This window comes from Oncorhynchus kisutch, linkage group LG8 (genome assembly GCF_002021735.2).
Source record: "Oncorhynchus kisutch isolate 150728-3 linkage group LG8, Okis_V2, whole genome shotgun sequence".
Taxonomy (NCBI): domain Eukaryota; kingdom Metazoa; phylum Chordata; class Actinopteri; order Salmoniformes; family Salmonidae; genus Oncorhynchus; species Oncorhynchus kisutch.
The window spans coordinates 64,160,142-64,186,186 of NC_034181.2; positions in this window are offsets into that span (position 1 = coordinate 64,160,142).

The window sequence follows — 26,045 nt, forward strand, 5'->3', positions numbered from 1 at the left end:
CCAAGAGTGTGCAAAGCCTTCATCAAGGCAAACAGTGGCTCTTTGAAGAATCTCAAGTATAAAACATATTTTGATTTGATTACACTTTTTTGGTTACTACATGATTCCATATGTGTCATTTTATAGTTTTGATGTCTTCACTATTGTTATACTTTGTATAAATAGTACAAATAAAGAAAAACCCTGGAATGAGTAGGTGTTCTAAAACGTTTGACCGGTAGTGTACATACCTAGCATGTGAGGAACATGTTTGCTGGCTTCATAAATGCTAGCCAGCTAGCTAATATAAAAATATTTTTTTTGGGGGGGGGGGGGGGCTAGAGCTATGCTAACCTGTTTGCAATCCCTTTAGCTTTGCTAGCTAGTTTGCGGGCAGAGTTTAGCTGGCTAGTTAGCTACAGTAGTTGGCTACTGTCATCAATTTGTTTTGTTATTATCAGATTTAGCCTGTTCCACCATTTGCAGAATGCATACTGCATTTGAATATAGCACAGGAAAAGGGAATCCGGACACAATGTGGACACGGTAGACACATTTAAATGTAGGTGTAGATGTGTGAGGTTTTCAGACCTCCATGATCAGAATACAAAAGCTGCATGAACTGTCAAATCTAGACAGAGCCTTTGATTAATTACTGCTAATCTATTTGTAGATTTCTATAGATTGTCTTTAAGGATGTCTGTGGGGAACAGAGGCAAACAGAGGCATACCAACTTTATGTCCTTGGAGATTTCAGAGCTCATCCATAAAGACCATCTATAGTAGACTAGACTCAATTCTACAAAACAGTGAACCGTGTTTGAATTCTACATATCAGAGACTGACTCAATATACAGTAGAGTTATTTCCATTCCATATCCCTTTTACCATCCATCCAACATGGGAAGGTTGATGTGTTGTGGAATGCCAGAGAAAGCATATGAAGGACATATCAAGGTACAGTGAGAGCGTGGCAACTAAAGACTACTCAATCCAAATACAAACAGCCCCTCCATTCTGAATTCATTTCAGGGTAGGCAGATATAACCCTTTGATGTTGTCTTTCTGTAATTCAGTAAAAACAGACCAAACAAGTTTACTGTAGAATGGCAGGGTGGAAGTTCATTCTCACTCCTTCTGCCTGCAGATGTATGTCATTGTGGTCACCTCTGTCCAGATCACTCCAGGGCCTTAGTGTGTTAGCATGCTCTGGTCCTAGCACTAGCCAGGGCTGGAGAGCTGGAGGAAATGGAGGGAATGGGATTCTGTGCTGCTGTTGTATTGCTTCATCCTGGACTCTGTCTATATGGGAGACTTGGAGAAGCTTCTCCTGGCATACCCAGCAGCATTTCCAATTCATGGCGGTCTCTGTAACACAACACATTTTGATTCCATTTGGGCCACTCCCAATTTCCGAACCTAATCTTTGCCTCCCCACTTCCCATTGTGCTGTATTACTGGGCCGTGAATGTGGGTGGGGGAATCCAGTGGTGCACACTAAAATGAAATCAGCTGCAGTGATTGAGGATTAGATGTAACAGCAGCAGAATTGAACCTGCTATTTCGGAGGCTGGGGGGGGGGGGGGTGGGGGGGGGGGGGGGGTGGGGGGGGGGGGGGGTTTGGGAGAGAGAGAGAGAGAAAACCGTTGTGTTTACTAGACGCCTTCATAACTCATTTAGAACCACAGATTCATTCTTAACCTTCAACAAACAAACCATCCCAGCCTATGTAGGCATCTGAGGCAGGGACACATGTAGCAACATATTTCAAATAGAGAAATGGCATGTAGTTAAAACTACTACTACTGTTTATGGCAGGGCCTGATGCAACTGACCTCTTTCCCCTCTACTTCTGTCAGATAGAATAACATGAATAACATGATAATTATGTGAGTTTTATCCCAAAGTATGCTGTTGGGAGCAGTGTTAAGGGTGCAACCCGGATATGGCCCAGTTTAGTGAGAGTGTAGCATGTGAGTGCGTCAAATCAAGGATGGGGGGAGCGCATGAGTGTGCAATTCAGAACCGCATCACCTAGCAACACAGAGGCGCCGTGTTAGTCAAACAAGGCTGCTTTGGAGCAAGACCCTCCAGTCCTCCTCACTGGCTTAGGGGGGAAAGGGCATACAGTACATGGAGTGGAGGTGAACCAACCTGCTTCTCTCTCTTACTGTAGCTTTCGTTTTGCTGAACTATGTATATCTCACATACTCTGATGATACTTAGGATCATATGTCAATGTATATTTACGTATACAGATTTATATATTTCCATAGAACCTATTTATATTTCTGTATTTATTTTAGATTCTTAAGAGACGTCATCATCACCATGATAAAGATAAGCAATGTTCACCAAACTGTGTGTATGTACAGATTCATATCATCATTATGGTTTTTAAAAGAAACATTGTTTGCAATGTATAATCTCTTTGACTTTGATAATGTGCAGGAGTGGGACATGACGCGCTACGGTACATCACTTTCTATCAGATGGCTTTGTTCTGTTTTGTAACCGCAGTGACAGTCCCACAGCTCTCACACAGGCATCTCTACGGAGGACAGTATTTTTGACTGCTTTGCTATTGATCAATGGATATCAATATATATTTTCTGTGTTTAAAATGGGAACCATGGGATATAGCAATAAGGGAGATGTACAGGTATGTTGTGACTGGCTGTGTTTACCAGCCACTGTGCTATCAGCACGACCAGCGCTGTCCACGAACAATGTGGATGATGGGGGGTGGAGCGAAGCAGAAATGGGGTTGTTGATAAGCACACATACTGGATAATATTAAAAAGGTATCGAATAAAATATAAGGAACAACTGCTTTGAGTTTTTTCCCCCGTTCATTGTTTTATTCCCACATGCCCTAACCAATACATTCACTAGTACATGTAGCCACACAGTTCTGTACACACTCCTGCCTTTCACATGTTCTCATCACCACTCAACACCTCTCTCTCACTTTTTCCCCTCTCTATTTTACTCTCTCTCTCACACACATGCACACAGGCAGGCAGTGAGAAGAAGTGAGGCTCCTCAGAGTGCTATGCTGCATGGCAGACTGTAAAAGGGGGACTGTCTAACTCTGCCCCTGTGAGCACTCAGCCATCTGTTTCATTAGAATTCCCCCTTGAGGTAACCTTCCCTGGGAGGAGGGGAGAGGAGAGAGAGGGACTCATTGAAAGTGAAGGCCTTTTGTTTTAGATTGTCTCTTGTAATTATACAGAATTGTCCTCTCGTGAGGAGTGTGCAAAGATTGGCATACGGCTGCCTACTAACCCTATGTTCAGAAATGAGACAAAACTCTGCATAGCAAGCAAGCCAGCATGTGAGTAGCACTTCTCCGACGTGAGACTCTCATATCCTCCGACTGTGGATATATGTGTGCCTCCACAGTGACATCCATTCCAATGCCTCATAGCCCATCATCTCGGTTTCTCCTGCCATAGTGGGATGGACAGCTAGCGCTTATGCCTTTTTGTGAAGCATCTGGGATAATCTGTTCTGGGCCTCCTTGGTTCAAACTCAACAGTAATTAATCCCACTCATTGCCCTGTGAGGCTGGGGTAGAGCGGCTGTGTGTGTGTGTGTGTGTGTGTGTCTGTTTCTCTCAAGTCTTCCCTCCTTTCCAGATGACCATTTAGACTCTCTCTCTCTATGCCAGAGCATTCTGTGGTCATGGAGGGTGCGGTAAAGCAGGCCTTGACTTTCACATACATTTAAATGTTTTCATAGTGGCATTTCAGGGGACATGGGGATTAGAGTGGATTTCAACAAACCAGAGGGATGAAATTTAAGTATGCTAAAAGTCTAAGAGCTATGCTACAGTTCTGCTCTGGATCAAAATGAATAACCTATCATTATAGAAATTTCCATGAGCACAACAAAGATTCATCATTATACGGTTAAGAATCCTTAATGTTATGTTTGTTATCCAATATCCCCTTGTAAAAGGAGAAGACTGGCTTTGAATTGACTACTCATCCATTCTCTGCAGATCTTCTCACGCCGTGCTGAAGCATGCTGGCCTGCCCCCTTGTTTTTTTGGCAGTCCCAGACATAGAACACTCAGTAACACACAGAAACTACAGCACATCCGTATTAGTTTTGTTTTTTTTCCTATAAAATCCTACCGTCAAAGCCTTTTGACATCTGCCAGCATGTTCACAAATATTGTCAAAAGGCCAACTTAGCAAGGCTCCAGCCTTTGATGCGCACGGCTGAAAGTTTTTCATTTTTTTGTGTCGATGTGTTTATTTTGTGAGGTAGATCCTTAGGGTTCAGGGAAGTGTATGTATGATAAACCTTGAGATTAAGATGGCCACAGGCCACCCAACCTGATCCCCATTTTCACACAAAAATTGTAATTTTTCCCTATAAAACTTGTCAATGTTCATGGATGGGTACATGCCTGCCCTATTTAGAATTAGGAGAATGAGACAAGTGACATAACTGGACTATCTGTGAGTTGGTCCACTTTAGGGAAAAGGTCTTTACTGTTATGACGTGTGCTGCTCTGGGAATTGTGTGACATTTCGCATTAGCATTAGCTCAACATAGGAGCTGTGCCGTAACTCATAAGCTTTATTGTAGGTTAGGGTGTATTTTACTGTTGTACAGGTCATGGGTCAGTATTAGAATCATTGGAGATAATATCTCTTTGAATGTGCTTGTGCTCAATTCATCCGAGATCCCAGCAGCTACTGTATAGCACTGTCTCATGGACCATTTCAGAAATGATGTTCTGCCTTGAGCTGCAATCCCCTGAGAGATGACAACACGAGGACAAATTGCTCAAATCATTACCCTCGCGTCTGCTAACAGTCCTCACTGTCTGTTTATGAGAGCCTGCCTGCCTCACTCAGCCAGCACACAATACTACTGTAGCTAGCTAGCTCACTAATGCTAACCCCACAAAATGCTTATTTTTTTTTGGGGGGGGGTACATGTACATTATCCATTTCAAATTATAGGTTTATAAAAGAAAAGAAGAAAACACATGAAGAAATTCAGAGTTTATGTTAAGAAATTCAGTATAACAGGTAAGCGCTAATTTTGATGTCTTATGCTAAGCTAACATATTCATGCCTTTCAACCCAGGTTTCAATACTAAGCCTTCCACCCTACTAATCTAATGTCTGTTAATGCTCACTTCACATAGCCCTGCTTGCCTTTTTTCTAGGAATGCTTCTGTATAAACTCCCTGGTACTGTAATGCTAAAACTCTAGTTCTGACTGATGTCCATTTTTTATCCTCATATTAGCTACAGTTAATTTGTTTTACTATCTTCTTGAGCTCTGGATAATTTCCATATCATTCAGTCAACCTCTAAAATGGGCTACTTTGGAGTAAAAAAATGAAAGACAAAATTGGTTTAAGAAACATTTTCTTATTTAATTTAACTTCAATAACAATAATTATTTGTGTCTGGTGATCCCTGCACAGTGTCCTCCTCCCACCTTCCCAAGCTAAGCCCTGGGCATGGTGAGGAAGGATCTCCATAGCCTTCTCCCCCATGGCTCTGGAAAGATTCCTCTCTTCTGACCCTCTGTAACGGCTGTTGGTGGAAGAAGTTGAGGACCAAGGTGCAGCGTGGTACATGTTCATGTTTGTTTATTGACACTGAACACTAAATACAAAAATAACAAAGGGAATAACCAAAACAGTCCTGAAAGGTGAAAAACACTAAACAGAAATCAACTACCCACAAAACCCAGGTGGGAAAAAGCTACCTAAGTATGGTTTTCAATCAGAGAACGATAGACAGCTGCCTCTGATTGAGAACCACACCGGCCAAACAACAAATAAATACAAAACATAGAAAATGAACATATAATGCCCACCCTAGTCACACCCTGGCCTAACCAAAATAGAGAATAAAAGCCTCTATGGCCAGGGCGTGACACCCTCCTCTCTCTCTCACTCTGTTTGTGACGGAAGGCTAAATGCTACTCAACAGAAGCCCCCACTGTCCCCTGCTCCCAGCTTATCATATTAGCCCACGCTCTTGAGCGTCTCTGTAACAGGGTCTTCCTTCAACCGCAGGAGAAAACAGACCTGGGTGGCTAGATGGCCATACCATAAATCATGTAGACTCAAATCATTTGAAAAAGCGTAAATGGCCTTGTCTTGTACACCAATAGCACCTACTGTAGCAGAGCTTCTGGAGCACCTGTAAAGGAGGCCTGTGTCCCTGAAATGGTGCCTTTACCCTTCTGTTATTTCCACTATTCAGGGGGAGAAAACGGCCTCTTTCTCTATCTCAACATTTGAGCCCCAGAAGGAGCAGTTTAGAGCATCTGAGGATAAGATTACCAATCACTTCTGATAGACAGAGCCCACAATTTCCATCTCTCTCTCTTTCACCGCTTATCAGTGAGAAGTGGGAGCACTGAAAACAGCGCACATTCATCACAATCACCACAGACACACATTTAAGGGCATCAGACGTTCTAAGAGAAATCAAAAGTGACAGACATGCGCAAGTGAAGAGACAGGGGTCAAGTGGGGTGAAGAGAGCTTTGAAAAGTCCCGTTGTGTATTCTTATACGGGCACCTAAAATTATTGGCACCCTTGATAAAAAAAATGTTTGTTCGGTTTTACAAGTTAATCTCTTCATAAGAAACTTTATTGTGGCCTTCCATGGCTTCAATGCGCCGAATACCACAGGTGTTGACCTTACAGTGAAATGCTTATTTACAAGGTCTTTCCCAACTATGCAAAATTATGAGAGAAAAAAAACATGTACAAAAAAATAATGAGAAATGAAACACAAGAATGAAGCTACAGTTGAAGTCAGAAGTTTACAAACACTTAGGTTGGAGTCATTAGAACTCGTTTTTCAATCTCTCCACAAATGTCTTGTTAACAAACTATAGTTTTGGCCCCCCTCTCTTGTTCTACGTGCCTGGTGCCTCGGCTTAAGGTAGCATAATGGAACCAAGTTATACACTTATAGTAAGTCTGCAACACGAACTGACTCATCTGGAGGAGAGGATACATGTGAGAAATGTTCAAAGATAAAGGTGAACTATTGTAATCACAAAACCACGATGTCAAACAAAGAGGCACTGAGTTTGAAGGTAGGCCTTGTAATACACCCACAGGTACACCTCCAATTGACTCAAATGATGTCAATTAGCCTATCAGAAGCTTCTAAAGCCATGACATCATTTTCTGGAATTTTCCAAGCTGTTTAAAGCCACAGTCAATTTAGTGCATGTAAACTTCTGACCCACTGGAATTGTGATACAGTGAATTATAAGTGAAATAATCTGTCTGTAAACAATTGTTGTAAAAATTACTTGTCTCATGCACAAAGTAGATGTTCTAACCGACTTACCAAAACTATAGTTTGTTAACAAGAAATTTGTGTAGTGGTTGAAAAACATGTTTTAATGACTCCAACCTAAGTGTATGTGAACTTCTGACTTCAACTGTATGTGTCATAGACACTACTTGAGTATTAACTTATATAACATAATGGATCAGGTTCAATCTCCCATCAATATTTTTGATTATTGATCTCTTGATAAATGCATGTGGATAATGTAGCAGTAAAAGGATTGCATTCATCTTTATTTATAATTTAGTGTTATTTTCTCATCCATTGTTGGCCTTAATTAAGAAATATAGAATTTCATTTGGGCCAAGCTAGGGAAGGATAGCAGGAAGAGCTAGCCGGGTAATCAAATAATTATCGTCAGTGTGCATCTAGAGGGGCTTAATTACATGTGCAGGGCTATCCGCTCATTGTGCAGAACAATTAAGGTTGTTTGAAGTGCCATCAATGACTCCCATAATTAGTTTGGTAGAAGTACCACACTCTACTGAGCAGAGCAGAGCAGCAGTTACTCTTGGAGAAGAGAAGGAGAGGAACCATTTTGTTGTCAGCCAGAGCCAGCGTCATGGATGTCACTGTAGTCTATTTTGAAGATGACAAAGGTTAAGACAACAGGATTCTAATATCCCATAACCCTTTGCAACGATGGGACCAGCTATGCTAGTTAGGAACAGCGCTGGTCCCAGATTTGTGATGACGTTGTCTTAACCTGTATATTTTCGACCTAGACTGTAATGCACCTCTTGACCCTGATGCTCAAATGAATAACCCAGCCAGCCATCAGGGTAGAGAAAAAAAACATGCTATTTATGTTGTGAATCCCAATGCCATAGAGAATTTGATGGGTATTAAAAAAAACAGAAAGTAAACCTAAAGGCCTCATTAACTTAATCCGCATGGGTCAGAGACCAATTTATTCTGCTCCATTCATCCTATAAACAAACAAACATCATCCATCCATCCGAGAGGAGGTGAACCGACCGACCGTGACATTGATGTCGGAAATCTTTCCCCTTTTTGATGTGCTCTGAAATGTGTAGCCATAATGTACTTCGTTAACCCAGTCTCACAACATAAACAGACACAGACGCCAGAGTGGATGTGATGCGGTGCATGTGAATATATGTAGCCAGAGGGAAAGTTTCTGTTCAACGTCATCTCATGTTATATGCCATGTTATATTATGTCAGAGAGCCTAGAAGGGCTCAAATCAAATTACCTTGAATTGTCTGAGATATTGTTAGGAGTGACTGAAGCCCCAGAAACACTTACCGAGAGATGGAGGAGAGAAGAGAGGTGGGGAGGTGAAGGAGGGAGCCTGCTGTTCCCGAGATGGTCACAGAAGAGACAAAAGATGTCTTTACTGACACTGCATATATTCTCTCCCAATAGCGACTGGCGATATTCATAGGAGTCCAAAATAGAATAGAAAATAGACAGGGAAGTTAAACAGGAGACCTTTCAACATGAACAGGCTGTGGAGGAGAAGAGACAGAGGGATGATGAAAGATACAAAATGGATACGGCAAGAAGAGAAAGAGGAGAGACGGTTGAGAGAGAGGGAAGAGACCTTGAGCTAGTGTAACAAGGCAACAGTAAACATGTCGTCCCCCACGAAGCATGCAGCACCCCCACCCCCTTGGGCCAATTGAGATGTTGCATTTGACCAACAAAATTCAGTTAATCACTATAGCCCCCGCCTAAGACCAATCAGTTTAATTTTGTATATGCTGGATCTTTATGGCAAGACGCATCATTCACCCTAGTTTCATCAAAATCGACTAAGTGCTGTCAAAGATATTTGCGTGTGACTAACAAACATATGAACAAATGTACAGACAGATCCACAGTCCCATCCCCGATTTCATTGCGGGGGACAATTAAGTGCAAGGTAGTGACTATACATTGTCTAAATTATGGTATACTAGCTACTGATTGGCATTAATTTTATTGACCTAGCCTGGGCCTCTGGCCTCTGCTGCAAAGGGCATTTTGAAATGGGTTAATATGCCATAACCAAACAATAGTAAATATATAGCGCGTTATCAATAAAACGTCACAAGAAGGTGCAGACCGGGCCTCCCGAGTGGCACAGTGGTCTAAGGTACTGCATCGCAGTGCTAGAGGCATCATTACAGATCCTGGTTCGATCCCGGCCTGTGTCGCAGCCGACCGAGACCGGGAGGACCATGAGGCGGAGCACAATTGGCCCAGCATCGTCCGGGTTAGGGCAGGGTTTGGCTGGCTGGCATGTCCTTGTCCCATTGTTAATTGTTAATGTTGTATATGACTACTGTGGCTGGAAACGGCTGATTATTTATGGAATATCTACATAGACATACAGAGGCCCATTATCAGCAACCATCACTCCTGTGTTCCCGATGGCACGTGTTAGCTTATCCAAGTTTATCATTTTAAAAGGCTAATTTATCATTAGAAAAATAGTTTTGCAAATATATTAGCACAGCTGAACACTGTTGTTCTGATCAAAGAAGCAATAAAACTGGCCTTTAGACTAGTTGAGTATCTGAAGCATCAGCATTTGTGGGTTCGATTACAGGCTCAAAATGGCCAGAAACAAAGAACATTCTTCTGAAACTCATCAGTCTATTCTTGTTCTGAGAAATGAAGTCTATTCCATGGGAGAAATTGCCAAGAAACTGAAGATCTATTCCAACACTGTGTACTACTCCCTTTACAGAACAGTGCAAACTGTCTCTATCCAGAATAGAAAGAGGAGTGGGAGGCTCCGGTGCACAACTGAGCAAGAGGACAAGTACATTGAGTGACTAGTTTGAGAAACAGATGCCTCACAAGTCCTCAACTGGCAGCTTCATTAAATAGCACCCGCAAAACACCAGTCTCAACGTCAACAGTGAAGATGTGACTCCGGGATGCTGGCCTTCTATGCAGAGTTCCTCTGTTCAGTGTCTGTTTTCTTTTGCCAGTCTGAGATATGGCTTTTTCTTTGCAACTCTGCAACTCTCTCTTTTTTAGAGGGAAAATCTTTTCAGCACCATTGCGTCATCTCCATTTTGAAGTAGTTCATTTTCTTCTTCTAATATGAGTTGGTAAACAAACTGTATGAGTTGGTAAACAAACTGTATGAGTTGGTAAACAAACTGTATGAGTTGGTAAACAAACTGGTGCATACTGCCACCTGGAGTGTGTTGTTTGAAAAGGTAAAAGTCAAGGTTGGCAATTTACTGCCACCTGCAGTTATGTAATGTTTGCTCACGAGTATAATTAATGGGCTCATCTCCCCTGATGACCTGGATGGAATTATGTGATCTTTCCTTAACCCATAGGAAGTCTCACCCAGTAGGTGAAAGTCCCAAATGACGCTGCCCATGCTAAAACTGGCATTTGGGCACTAGAGTCCTCTGTCTATCTCTATGGGGAGGGCCACCCCTGGTTTAAGTAGACCAGCACTGTGACCATTTTTTTCAATGGCAAATGGCCTTGATGGGATATCTTTAATCATGCTGGCTTCATGTGCTCATAGAAAATAGGAAACTGGAAACGGCTAGCTACAAGCATTTCGCTACACCCGCAATAACATCTGCTAAACACCTGTATGTGACCAATAAAATTTGATTTGATAAGCTTGCTAACAATGTTAAGAATAAAGTTAGCTAGCTTGCTTAACATTAACAATATGGTCAGACTAGCTACATTATCCACATTGATAAGGTTGTAATTGTCAATAACAAATGTGTTATCTTTTGGCTGAAAAGGTAAACGGTCAGTGGTGAAACTCTGCAACTCAGGGTCATTCAAGCCTCATGTGGGTGCTAGCAAGCTAGCTGGTATGCTAGGTAGTGCAGCTGTAGGTATCAACAGCCAATCCAGTAGAGGCTGGAAGCTATGGAAAGCTTTGATTTGTCACTTGCGCCACGATATTGCAGACAATTTGCATAAAGTACAGCTTTCCCTAACTTTAGTCCCACCCTGTTCAGCTCCCTCGCCCGTGCTCGCATTGCTAATTGGTCCCCTGCCCACTCAGTTTCTCTTCGCTTTACTTCCATTGAAAATTAATGGCACCGCGTGATGCTGCTGTATAGTCAACATCCCCTATGAGTTTGCCCACCCCGGTGTGCCACAACCCAATTCCTTGCCTTGAAGCTGATTGATCCGGGGATAAATTGTGAGCTCTCACTTTCACATCTGGGTTACAAGCTTTGCCTCTTCCTCTCTGGTTGATTAACAGTATGATCACTCTGAAATGAGCTGGCCAGACCCAGGGATGAACCATTAACATTAGAGCATGTATTTCATTGAAATGTGAAGATCCTCATTTGCATAAAATAGTTCAACTATTCTTAGAATGAATATATTCCAAGCTTCCTTTGATGTTACTACTGCTGGTGTTTCTGATGGGCTTCAGGGGTTGTCTTTGTTTGCAATACTCATACAGTAGCATTTATGTTAAACCACACATCTCACGGTATGATGCCTTACTGTACCAAGACCCCCAGAGCAATATGAACTGGGTGAGAGGGCAGGGAGTATCAGAACAAAAGGACACAGAAAATAGAGCAGAGGGGATCTGGGGAGAGAGAGACAAGGAAGAGGGAGAGAGAGAGAGAGAGACGTGGAAGAGAGAGATGGAGGGAGAGAGGCTGTGTTTTTGAGCATCCAATTCTGGTTGTTATTATCCTGCCCCAGCCGTTGGGATTAAAAGGGAGACTGTGTTAAACTCTGAATATTTCATGATTGTTATGAGTCAACCACACAGGGATTCAGATAATTAATGCACATCATATTTGTTTCATTTTCTTGAAAGAGAAGGCAATGTTTCTGGGTCTGTTGAGGAATCTGGGTTCCATGTGTGTTGCCCCATTCATGTGGTTGTTTCTTTTTTGATTTACATATTCAAGGGACCTCTTTCTTTTGAAGTGTGATATACCTCTGGTACTTTGGTGACTGGATTTAAAGAGTTTACACTGTATATTCATACAGTATAAGAAGCAAACAAACAAGTTGAGAAGACCTTTCCACTCATAGCCACTGTCATCCCATATACTGGTTGAAAATCTCAGATTTAGTCATTAATAAGCACCTAAATTGGAACACAGTGGCTGTACAGTAATATGCTATGCATGATGTCAGAGTTCAGGTTCTCCATTTAACAGTGCTATATGGGTTTTGACTGACAGCCGTTATAAACGTGAGCAACGCACGCAACAATATGCCCCTATCCCTCCAGCTAATTGGGCTACTTTTGCACATTTGTTGTTGTTTGAGTGAGGGAAATGCTGTTAATTGAGAGGAATCGATGAGATGAGACGTTGAGAATGATAATAAATATACCGTTTTGATGTCACACAAGAAAAGCACACACCCATGAGTCCAAATGTGCACTTCACATGTCCATATCTGAAAACTCATGTAATTTACAGTATCAACATTTATGATCATTATGTTTGATCCATCCAGTTACAGGATGACATGCGTTATACCCTGGGTTGTCCTGAACAGAATGAGCCTATGTTTGTGGTATTGTGAAGAAAATGAGCCACATAACACACACCTAAATGCACCCATGACTCCATTCTATGTGCGCCAAAGTTACAATCTGTCTGAAGGGCCTTTTGAAAGCCTTATACTGTCAGATCGCATTTTACAACATAGCTAGTCATGTTGGCAATAGAATAAACTTTCAAACAATGCCCACCTAACCCAGATGGCGATTTATAATGGAACAACAGTACCTGTGAGATGGGCTGTGTTCCAAACAAAAACCACAAACATTTACATTAAACCCGATTCATATAGGCCAATTTCCATGAGTGTAACGGGTTAAGATCCCAAACACATGGAAAACAGACAGGAAAACGCTGCACAATGCTGCTCGTTCTCCCAGGTGATTTTATTCACACCAATGTTTGGACCCTTAGGTCTTCATCAGGCATCCACCACCAAATCACCTGGGAGCACGAGCAGCAGCGTGTCGTTTTCCTTCCTGTTTTCCAGGAGTTGGCCTACAACTCCAGCACAAACGGAAGGTACCTGGATGTGCGTATGTTCTTCAGCTTTTGTTCAGATCCCAAACACACATTTCTGGCCAAGATGTTATAATAACACATGGAGGATTTGTTTTGGTGCATTTGAGCTTCAGTCATGAATTCCACTGATTGTCTATTATTATTTCTGTTTGGCACATTTTGCATGATATCTCTCTGGCTTGGCCCACTTTGTTGAGGGATGGTAGCTCTGTAAGACGGCATGACTAATTTACTATGTCCAATCAGAGTGTGGAGCTAACGTCATCAAATTACCCAGGCCGCCACTGAGTGAGACAGCGAACGATTTCAATAATTCCCACATAAAACACAGCTCACACTTCTGGGGAGATACACTGGAAGCAGACTCCAGTTTCTAATCCCTGCCACAGCTCAGTTGGCAAAAGGAGAGAATTGGTTTTTCCTGTTTTTATCTTGGTCCACAGTTAGTGGGCTCAGGCATTCCATTACAGGCTCCTCTGTGTCCTCGCCATCTCCCTCCCCCTCTCTTCTCTCGCTGGTGCTCTCAGCGACACCTCTCCCTCCACCAGCCTCCAAAGCCTTAACCGACTATGACTGTGGACAAGCATACAGTTAATAAAACTTCCAGCCAGCGGGAAGGTGTGCAGTATGTGTGTGTGTGTGTGTGTGTGTGTGCGTGCGTGCGTGCGTGCGTGTGCGTGCGTGCGTGCGCGTGCGTGCGTGCGTGCGTGCGTGCGTGCGTGTGTGTGTGCGTGCGTGCGTGTGTGTGTGCGTGCGTGTGTGTGTGCGTGCGTGTGTGTGCGTGCGTGTGTGTGTGTGTGTGTGTGTGCGTGCGTGCGTGTGCGTGCGTGCGTGTGCGTGCGTGTGTGTGTGTGTGTGTGTGTGCGTGCGTGCGTGTGTGTGTGTGCGTGTGTGTGTGTGTGTGTGTGCGTGTGTGTGTGCGTGTGTGTGCGTGTGTGCGTGTGTGTGTGTGTGTGTGCGTGTGTGTGTGCGTGTGTGTGTGTGTGTGTGTGCGCGCCAAACCCAGAGGCAGACGCTTCATATCTGACACTGATAACAGATGGGGGGGATGATGGATTTTTTCAGACCTCTTCCATGTCAGCAGAACATGTACAGTAAACATCCTTCCATCACAACAATCAATCATTAAAACTGTGAATGTTTGATTTGATTTGATTTGAAGTAAATAACCCACAATGAGCTCTGAAAGGATGATTATAGAGCTCTATAAAGCATGAACTTATTTTGAGTATGGATGTTCTTATAAGGGCACAAGGCGAGACCAAAGCGCAGGCACAGGAGGAAGATGGTTGAGCTCCAATATTTATTACACCAACAAAAGGGATAGGCAAAGGCAGGTCGGGGACAGGCAAGAGTTCATAAACCAGGTCAGAGTCCAAACAAGTACCAGATGATAGGCAGTCTCCAGGTCAGGCAGGGGTCAGAAACCAGGTCAGAGTCCAAACAAGTACCAGATGATAGGCAGTCTCCAGGTCAGGCAGGGGTTCAGTAACCAGATCCGAGTCCAAAACAGTACAAGGGGATATGCAGGCTGGTTGTCAGAACAGTCAGAGTGGTGAGGCAGGCTGGTAGTCAGAACAGTCAGAGTGGTGAGGCAGGCGGGTTCGAAGTCAGGACAGGCAAGGGTCGAAACCAGGAGGACTAGAAACAAACAGTGCCTGGGAAAGATAGGAGCAAGGAAATCCACTGGTTGACTTGACAAACAAGACAAACTGGCACAGAGAGACAGGAAACATGGGGATATATGCACCGGGGATAATAAGCGACACCTGGAGGGGGTGGAGACAATCACAAGGACAGGAAAACCAGATCAGGGTGTGACAGTTCTGTGCCATGGGTGAGGTGCTGGGTCAGTGTTTTACTTGCAGGTACATGAAGTGCAGGTAGGGAGGCAGGCAGCTCTCTCTCTTTGTTTCCCAAGCACCGGAGGACATTACTATCAACTAGTTGATAGCGGTTGACATTAGTCTTGTCTCTTGGCACATTATCAACTGGTTGGTAGATTACTGTTTGATATGTTCACATCAACTGGTTGATAGGTCAACATACTGGAAGCTCCCAAAGCTGAAGAGGACATTGTTATCAACCGGTTGATAGGAGTTGGTATTTGCTCTTGTGCCTTCTTGGCTCTCATCATGTCTGACACTCCCTACTCAGTGGGAGCCAAGTGATGGACTCTGTATATATCTCCTTACACAATCTGTACTCAGTCAGTCTGCAGATACTACTGTCTCCACTGTGCACTGGGATAGTTTTTATGGATGGGCTCAAATTGTGTACTGTGTGTGTTTCAGTGTGTGTCTACCTTCAGTGGCACAGACAACAGTTTCTCGGAGTAGGACAGGCTCCATTTAATGACACAGACAGATGCTAGTTGCATCAGTGCTTTGTTAACATTTACTACAGGCTGGAACAAAACGGGACAGATAATAAACCACAGTATCACATTTCCACGTCTCTGAGGTAGATGAGAAGCACCTCTAACCTCAACACAGTGAACCTTTAGCACCTATCACTCCTGCAGAGTCTGGAATCTTTCTTCCTGTCTCCTGCTATGATGTGAGTGCTGTTATCAGCTGCTGCTGGTGGAAGGACATCCACATCACACCAAATCACATCAGGAGAGTGACAGCTGACACGACTCCTCCTGGCCTGCCATGGATCATGTGCATTTGGGTGAAAACCATATAGGAGTGTCTGCACAGGCGGGGACCACAGACGAAAGTAGCAGAGGAGACTGGTGGGAGGAGCTATAGGAGGACGGGCTCATTGTAATGATATCAAACCTATGGAAACCGCACGTTATCCACGGCAGGCCAGGAAGAGCCGTATCAGGTGTCCTGATGTGATGTGGATGTCTTTCTATCCCCCCCCCCCTCTCTCTCTCTGAACAGTAAACATTACAAAAATTACAAAGTTTCAAAGGAATAGACACATTTCAAATGCCATATTATGTCTATGTACAGTGTTATAATGACGTGCAAATTGTTAAAGGTCAAAAGGGAAAATAAATCAACACAAATATGGGTTGTATTTACAATGGTGTTTGTTCTTCACTGGTTGCCCTTTTCTTGTGGCAACAGGTCACAACTCTTGCTGCTGTGATGGCACACTGTGGTATTTCACCCAATATGGAAGTTTATCAAAATTTGATTTGTTTTGGAATTATTTGTGGGTCTATGTAATCTGAAGGAAATATATGTCTTTAATATGGTCATACATTTGGCAGGAGGTTGGGAAGTGCAGCTCAGTTTCCACCTCATTTTGTGGGCAATGTGCACATTGCCTGTTTTCTGCCTACGTCGGCCTCTTTCAATAGCAAGGCCATGCTCACTGAGTCTGTACATAATAAAAGTTTTCCTTAAGTTTGGGTTAGTCACAGTGGTCAGGTATACTGACACTGTACTCTCTGTTTAGCGCCAAAACGCATTTCAGTTTGCTCTGTTTTTTTGGTAATTTCCTTCCAATGTGTCAAGTAATTATCTTTTAGTTTTCTCATGATTTGTTTGGTCTAATTGTGTTGCTGTTGCTGTCCTGGGGCTCTGTGGGGTCTGTTTGTGTACAGAGTCCCCGGATCAGCTTGCTTAGGGGACTCTTCTCCAGGTTAATCTCTCTGTAGGTGATGGCTTTGTTATCGAAGTTTTGGGAATCACTTCCTCTTAGGTGGTTGTAGAATTTAACGCCTCTTTTCTGGATTTTGATAATTAGTGGTTATCGGCCTAATTCTGCTCTGCATGCATTATTTGGTGTTTTCCATTGTACACGGAGAATTCTGCATCCAGAGTCTCAATTTGGTGTTTGACACATTTTGTGAATTCTTGATTGGTGAGTGGATCCCAGACGTCACAAACATCAAGGGCAATGGGTTCTATAACTGATTCAAGTATTTTTTTTGCCAGATCCTAATTGGGATGTTGAATGTTATGTTCCTTTTGATGGCGTATAGGGCCGTTCTTGCCTGGTCTCTCAGATCGTTCACAGCTTTGTGGAAGTTACCTGTGGTGCTGATGTTTTGGCCTGAGGTAGGTTTAGTTTTTTGTGTACTCTAGGGCAACGGTGTCTAGATGAAATTTGTATTTGTGGTCCTGGAAACTGGACCTTTTGTGGAACACCATTCTTTTTGTCTTACTGAGATTTACTGTCAGGGCCCAGGTCTGTCAGGGCCCAGGTCTGTCAGGGCCCAGGTCTGTCAGGGCCCAGGTCTGTCAGGGCCCAGGTCTGTCAGGGCCCAGGTCTGACAGAATCTGTGTAGATGATCTAGGTGCTGCTGTATGTCATCCTTGGTTGGTGACAGAAGCACTAGATCATCAGCAAACAGTATACATTTGACTTCAGATTCTAGTAGGGTGCTGCAGACTATTCTAGTGCCCTCACCAATTTGTTGATATATACTGTATGTTGAAGAGGGTGGGGCTCAAGCCACATCCCCCACGGCCCTGTGGAAAGCAATATGTGTGTTTTTACATTTTTTACCCCCTTTTTCTCCCCAATTTAAATCGTCTCATCACTGTAACTCCCCAACGTGCTCGGGAATGGAAGGTCAAGTGATGCGTCTGTAACAGTATAACTTTAGACCGTCCCCTCGCCCATACCCGGGCGCGAACCAGGGACCCTCTGCACACATCAACAACAGTCACCCACGAAGCATCGTTATCCATCGCTCCACAAAAGTCGCGGCCCTTGCAGAGCAAGGGGAACTACTACTTTAAGGTCTCAGAGCAAGTGACGTCACCAATTGAAACGCTATTTAGTGCGTACCACCGCTAACTAAGCTAGCGTTTCACATCCGTTACACGTCCTCCGAAACAGGACCGCCAAACTTCGCTTCTTAACACCCGACCGCATAATGTGTCGGAGGAAACACCGTTCACCTGATGACCGAGGTCAGCCTGCAGGCGCCCGGCCGTCCACAAGGAGTTTCTAGAGTGCGATGAACCAAGTTAAGCCCCCCCGGCCAATCCTTCCCCTAACCCGGACAATGCTGGGCCAAGTGTGCACCGCGCTATAGGACTCCCGATCACGGGCAGGTTGTGATACAGCCTAGGATCAAACCCAGGCCTGTAGTGACGCCTCTAGCACTGCGATGCAGTGACTTAGACTGCTGCGCCACCCAGGAGGCCGAAATGTGTGTTTTTTGCCCATTTGAACTGCATAGTTGTTGTTTATGTATATGGATTTTATAATGTCGTATGTTTTTCCCTCAACACCGCTTTCCATCAATTTGTAATACAGACTCTCATGCCAAATTGAGTCAAAAGCTATTTTGAAATCAACAAATCATGAGAACACTTTTCCTTTGTTTTGGTTTGTTTGTTTGTTTGTCAATTATGGTGTGCAGGGTGAATACATTGTCCTTCTCTCTCTCTCTATGGCTGGCTGTACCTTTTCTTTCCCTGCTGATTGAAGGGCTGCTAAGTGAGCTACGGTATAGTCTCATCCAATGGTATGTGCTGCAGACACAGATAGGACTCCCAAAGGGTTGGCACAATGCAGAAGGTCAAAGACTGCCATTACAGCCTTCTAGCTCGTCTCTTCCTCAGCTCTATCCTTCTGCTCTATCACACTTTTTTTAATGGAAAGAAAAAACTGCAGCCCCCAGTCGTCAGTACATCCCGTTCCATTGACAAAATTACCTATTGGTCCCATGCCCACTTTGCTCTCCCCCCACATTCATCAAGCTCTCCTCCCAGCCTCCCTCAAACTCCCCTGTCCTCGGCACCTCCTCTCCTCGCCTGGCTGTCACCCCTCCTCCCTCTGCAGTGACCTTGAGTTACAGATGGAGGGATGGTGGCTCCTTTAATACAGTGATACTAGTCCCCCCAAATACACCCAGCTCTAGATACACAGTATAGTTCACTTATGGACAGCTGTGTCTAAGAGGAAATAGAAACCCTTTAAATCAAAACAGGATTATACAGTCTCTCCCTGCATGGACATTTTTATTTCCCATTAAGCTCAAGTCAGAGATGAAATGTTGTTTTGTAGGATGAAATGCACAGCTATTGCAGCTCCAAAAGAAGGGCACTTCTACTGACAGCTGAAAGCTAAGATAAAGTGATGTGACGGAGTGCAAAGACAAAAGTGTCTGTTGTGATCAGCCACCTTCACACAACAACAACAACATGGCTCCATGGAAACCAACCACGGTGACATCTCTGATAGCCACCCAGCCCCCAACACTCCCCCAGCTCTGTCAGTGACAAAGCCAGGGACACAGTCAGACAGAGATGATGCATGAAATTTTAATCAAATAAGCACTCAGTGAGAAGTGATAGGAATGGAAGGCAAACGTCCTGGCCGTGGTGAATTAATGAAGCCCCCGCCTGGCTTCCTGCATGCCAACGTCCTGGCCGTGGTGAATTAATGAAGCCCCCGCCTGGCTTCCTGCATGCCAACGTCCTGGCCGTGGTGAATTAATGAAGCCCCCGCCTGGCTTCCTGCATGCCAACGTCCTGACCGTGGTGAATTAATGAAGCCCCCGCCTGGCTTCCTGCATGCCAACGTCCTGACCGTGGTGAATTAATGAAGCCCCCGCCTGGCTTCCTGCATGCCAACGTCCTGACCGTGGTGAATTAATGAAGCCCCCGCCTGGCTTCCTGCATGCCAACGTCCTGACCGTGGTGAATTAATGAAGCCCCCGCCTGGCTTCCTGCATGCCAACGTCCTGACCGTGGTGAATTAATGAAGCCCCCGCCTGGCTTCCTGCATGCCAACGTCCTGGCCGTGGTGAATTAATGAAGCCCCCGCCTGGGTTCCTGCATGCCAACGTCCTGACCGTGGTGAATTAATGAAGCCCCCGCCTGGCTTCCTGCATGCCAACGTCCTGACTCGGCTCATCTCATCAACAGGCTCTTTACTGTATGACGTCTTCCAATCTCAAACACAATCCCCCCAGGGCCCCTGGTCCCATCCCACACTATGCCAACCCTACTGTCCTTCAGCACATCTCTGTCAGATCTGTGAGCCTGCCTGATTAGTCTTCAGTTCAGAGGCACGCATGCCCTCTTCTTGACCTTGAGGGCCATGCTGGAAACAGAGAAAGATGTCTTAATGAGTCTTAGCAAAGAAAGTTTGACTTTTCATTACCTCTAATGGCTGGCAGTGTCACTGCTTGGAGGGAGAAAGTTGGGTCCCAGTACCTGGCTTCTTCTCTGCGTCAGCCCTGTCCAGAACTTCCACAGCAGACCACCTGAGGCTCTAGGTTCTTTCTCTTGTCCTATCAGCTGGCACTGCCACAGTGCCACCAGGCCCAATCCTCCCCTCCATACCTCCAATACCCAGACGGACCAGTCCTCTCAGGTACAGCCCTGACTAACACTCACTCCTCCTGCTTCTCTCCCTCTCTCTCTTTCTCTCCCTACCCACCAGGCAGTAACATCACTATGTGCACCTTTCCTGCTGCACACAAAATGTACACAAAAAAAGTGTAACATTTCACCAAGGTGGAGATGGACATTCCCATGGCAACTAGGTCCTGTTGTATAGGCAGGGAGATTAGGCCAAGCCTGATACCATTTGCATACAAATTGCCCAGCTGGTACCTTGTCGTTATGACAACGGCACACAGCTCCCAGAATGCCCGTGGAAGTGAGACACAAAGGCAAAGCAGCAGACCAGCAAAGTAAGAGTCATTGATAAAAAAATAAAATCACAATGAGAATTGTTTGCCGACAATGTTCTCATTTGAATCCAATCTTCAGGTATCTGTTTGAAATTGAATTAAGATAGAGGAAGCAAGTACACTATGTAATGAATATGTGGAAAGAATATATAGATGTATATACATTTTTGGGGTTATTGGGACATATACTTATCATATAAAAAGTGATAATAGTCATAAATACATCAACCTGAAACAACATCTGAAACAATGGTATAAGTTGCACAACAATTAGAAAACAAAATAAATGTATGTTTCTCTCTAATCAAGATGGTATGGCCATTTCCAAAAATGTCAACAATTGTATTTTTGTTTGACACTTGTTTGATACCTGATGATGCTTTTATAACGTGACACACAACAATAATCCATTTGAAATTCTCAGAGTTTTGCAGGATCCCTGAACTACACTTACAACATGTTGCCATCTAGTGGTCGGTTCTGGTAATGAATCTTACACAATAATAAGCCTCCTAACTGCTTAATATTTAGCCCAAGGGCAACAGAGCTCTCTCATTTCCATTGTCATCCTAGCTCAGTGTATTGACCAGCAGCTAAACAGCTGTGCTTGGATGTACTATGTTTTCCTTTGGGAGCTTGTGAACATTGCATAGTCTACTTGTTCACACCAGTGGTCCCAGTGGGGTCCATTTTAACCATTGGCCTGTGCTGCTGTCAAGCCCTTGCAGGCTAATCAACGCCTCCCTAGTGGGGAACAAAACAGTCCCCTACCTCCTTCCTAATAGTTCCAGCTTCCCCGGGTTGACCTGCAGCGTTTTGGGACAGTAATTATGTGAGGGCAAGGTGAGTTATGTCTGTACACATTAAACCGTCTAGTTCCCCATAATGCTAATGTTGCTGAAGAATCCCATTGAACTGTTCTGTTACAGATTGTCAGAGACAACCGGTACAAACCACTTTGGCCTGGTTGTAAGAGACTTGTATCAGCAGCAGCAGCATTACATGACTGTATTAATCTCCGAGGGGGGTGTGTGTGTGTGTGTGCGTGTGTGTGTGTGAGGGGCAGCAGAGTGGAGAGCTGGTATTCCCAGCCTCTCCAGCATATAAATGCAGCAGCAGCTCTCCAGGGTGAAGCTACCAGCTCTGTGGACACGCTGTGGAGCTCCACTACATCTGACTACCCAGCGCTCCACAAGGTCACAACCGCTCTGACCCGAGGCCCAGGCACAGCCCCTCTTACCTGCCAACTACCATCTGTTCAACATGGCGACCCGGTGGGGACTCTGCCATGTGGGGAAGATCAGCCACGACTTCGGTGTGGACATGAAAACCCTCGCTCCAAGAGACCACCAGGCACCCCACTCCACCCACCCAAACAAACACATTCTATTGTGATTCACATAATGGATGTCTCTCTTCCTCCTGCCTCTCTCTCTCTCTCTCCGTTGGCACTGACAGCTTGCCTAGAAGTAATGAATGTCTGTGTGTTTTCCCCTCTCGTTCCAGATAGTGGTGGTGGCTGCGAGGAGTCTGGAGCGTGCCCGGGAGTTTGCCAAGAAGCACAGCATCCCCAAGGCCTATGGGAGCTATGAAGAGCTGGCCAGCGATGCAGAGATTGGTGGGTTAACAGCCTCGGAGGGCCTGTCTGTGCAGCCACAGATAATGGCTTAATGACGTAACTGTTTGAAAATCAGCCTCCAGTCTGTGTACTGTGTGACTGTCCCTGCAGACATGGTGTACCTGGACGTGCTGCACACGGAGCACTGGCGCCTGGGCCTGCTGGTACTCCAGGCAGGGAAGAACATGCTGTGTGAGAAGCCCTTCGCCATGAACTTCAGGGAGGTGGGGGACCTCATTGTTGCCTCCAAGAAGTCCAACGTCTTTCTCATGGAGGTGTGGGAAAGGCTCCATGAGAGTTGGGGTTTCCATCAACGTGTTTCAGTCTGTTAACATGATTTATTGCTTGAGTCTCACCATTTGTACTGTTGTCACATTAATGTAGCAAATAACCGACCTGGGTTCAAATACTATTTCAAATATCTAAATTACTTTCACATACTGTACATTCAAAGTAAGGTATCTTTTATCTGAAAAGACAAGTAGTTAAATATTTTAATGTATTTGGAAATACACTTCCATACATTTAACCCAGGTATTTGAATATATTATTTCAAAAAGGTATCTGAAAATACTCTCAAATACTATTAGTTTTTTTTTTACAAATAACCATTCAAATACTCAAATAAAAGTGCCTGTTTTGGGCTGTGTATTTGAAAATACTCAAATAAACAGAAAAAGTATTTTAAATACCAGTTGTCAACTACATATGTATTTGAACCAAGGTCTGGCAAATGTATGGATGGATTTTGCTGATCATATGAGGGCTGTTGTAGAAATGACCAAGTTGAGGTATAGAAAGGAACTGTCTGTCCACTCTGTGAGGTGATGGGCTCTCTCTGTCCTCTCCCAGGCCATCTGGTCCCGTTTCCCACTGCACAGGGAGGTTCGCAGGTGGCTGGCTGAGTACGCCAACGGCGACGTAAAGCTGGTGAAGGCCTTTTTCGGCTCCCCTCAGCTTCACATCCCCCGCTTGGTGGAGAAGAAACTGGGAGGAGGCACTGCTGGACATTGGGGTCTACAACTTGCAGTTTGTGCTGATGGTGTTCAACGGGGAGAGGCCAGAGTCCATCCATGCCACTGGAGTTCTTCTCAACTCAGGTATTAATCTTGGCACCTACATGTAGTACAAAATGTCCTGTGCGTGCTGGCCAGCTAAACAATCTATCACAAGATACTACTCACTGGTCATGTAAGCCGAGTACTGGTCAAGTAAACCAGAGTTTGTGGGACAGGGACAATGAGTTTGGAATTGGGCACAACCCAAGGATCAGATTAGCATTGGGGTCAGTATTGACTAGGCCTACGACAATAATTCATTCTTTATTGAAGTGTAAAGGGCTAACTTGCTGTTTGACTTGTTGATGGTTGCCAGGAATGGATGAGCCCATGGTGGTGATGAAGTTTCCCAGGAACAGGCTGGCTTTCTGTTTCTTCTCCATCGCTGTTTCACTGCCTAACAACACCACCATCAGCGGAACAACGGGCACCATCAGGGTATGTTGCTACTGAATCAACCTTTAAACGTCCCAGTCTGTTTTATCTTAATTTAGGGGAAATGTAATATAGTGACGAAAGAGACAACAAATGCTAAACAATGTCTGATCTACAGTATGTCCCTGATTGAGACTTCATTGAGATAGGTATGGTGGCTCGCAAGGTCTTACCAGAGAAAAACACAATTTCTCTGTTCAAAGATGAGAGTTTGTTTGAACAGATATACAACAACAATCCAATTGCAATGCTGTTGGTATATCCTAGGTAATAAACAGTCAAATAAATAATAACATTGTTGTTACCTGCTGCTTCCAACCGGAATCTTTGCTTACAATACAGTCAGTCAATTTCTCCTTCTCTTCAGCAGGACTGAAGGAGAACCCCAGAATGCCCCTGTCCGAGTCGGCCCTGCTCACTGAGATTATGGATGAGTGCAGGAAACAGGTGGGAATGCTCTTCAATCAAGACAGCCAATAACCACCCCTCAATCGCCACTCGACCATGGTCAATCTGACCTGTGCCACAGGGTCTGGACATGAACAGAGCTGTGTACGACAGGAGGGAGGGATTAATCCCTGAGTGTACAATGATCCCCTCACGACTTAGCCCTATACAGCTTGCACCTGATATGAGACAAATTTGAACACAGTGATGACAAGGAAGCATGAGTTGATCAGTAGCAACTGTGAGCTGCTAAGACTGACAGGTTGAATTAAGAGTGCTAAAGTCTGTCACGGTGAAGTGTAAGATTGATGGGTTCAATAAAGGACACTGATTGTCATGGTGAGGTTTATTTCATGAGGTGACAAGATCACCCTAAAAGGGAGAAAAATTGGAGAAAAAACTAATTGTCATAGACACATTGTAGGACCCCCATAAAACTATTGTCTGAGTAAACAATGACTTTGCTTCCCAAGGTCATGGGTTGAAACAAGGCCTGATGAGTCAGCAAGTTTATGTATGTCACATTTGACAACATAGGTTACCTTGGCCAGCTCTTAGGTTTCAGTACACCAAGCAGCACATGAGGAAATAATGTAATCTAAAAGTAATTAAAAGATTTTATATTAAAGATTTTAAGTGATTTGAAGGCCTAATTCAAAATATGAAAATAAATTATTCATTAGACACAAAACAATCAGCACCAAAACTCGGTCTGCTATGCGTGTAAAATGGCACGTTGATTCCATCTGTTGGTAAATGTCCATTACTGCAGCACCAGTGTTTTATAACGTGTGCTTGATATACCCGGATGTATTTGTAATATTCCTGAACACTACTGGTTGGTTACTCGCGTCAAAGACGCTATATCGTCATTTAATCAAAACAGAGTCTCTCCACCTGCTGACTAATAGTTACATGTTGTCGACACCAATATGGCAACCAGGTGGGGAATCTGTAGCACTGGTAAAATCAGACATGATTTCACAGTGGCACTGAAACCCTCCCTCTCGGAGACCACCAGTTACTTGTACCTGTTTACAGTAGACAGTGACACCCACCACCACATACTTTATTGTGGCCGTGTTCAAGCCTAAGTTTGCTATCGTCGGCGTGGAGTTTAAAATTGACGTGAATGATCTGAAATGTTTTATGATCTGAAATCAGAAGGTTTCACTGCACTCATGTAGTTAACTTTAAGTAGATTGGAACAGTTACAATGTGGCCCATTGTAAAAAAAAAAAAAATTGTTGCTTACATTACAATCTCGTTTAATGCCGCAAGATATACTCTGCACAGATGGATGACTTACCGTAAAACTCGAACTAAATGAGCATGTAGGAAATGTAATATAGAAATGTGAAAGTGGCTTATTTAAAAGTGTCATAGGCTACAAACATGTTGAAAATGTAAAATAATGAGTGAATGAAATAGCCCACCCTTTTGTTTGTTGCTGCTCGGAAACTACAGGACGCTCAGGAGTTTGCAAAGAAGCACAGCATCCCTCAAGCCTATGGCAGCTATTTTTT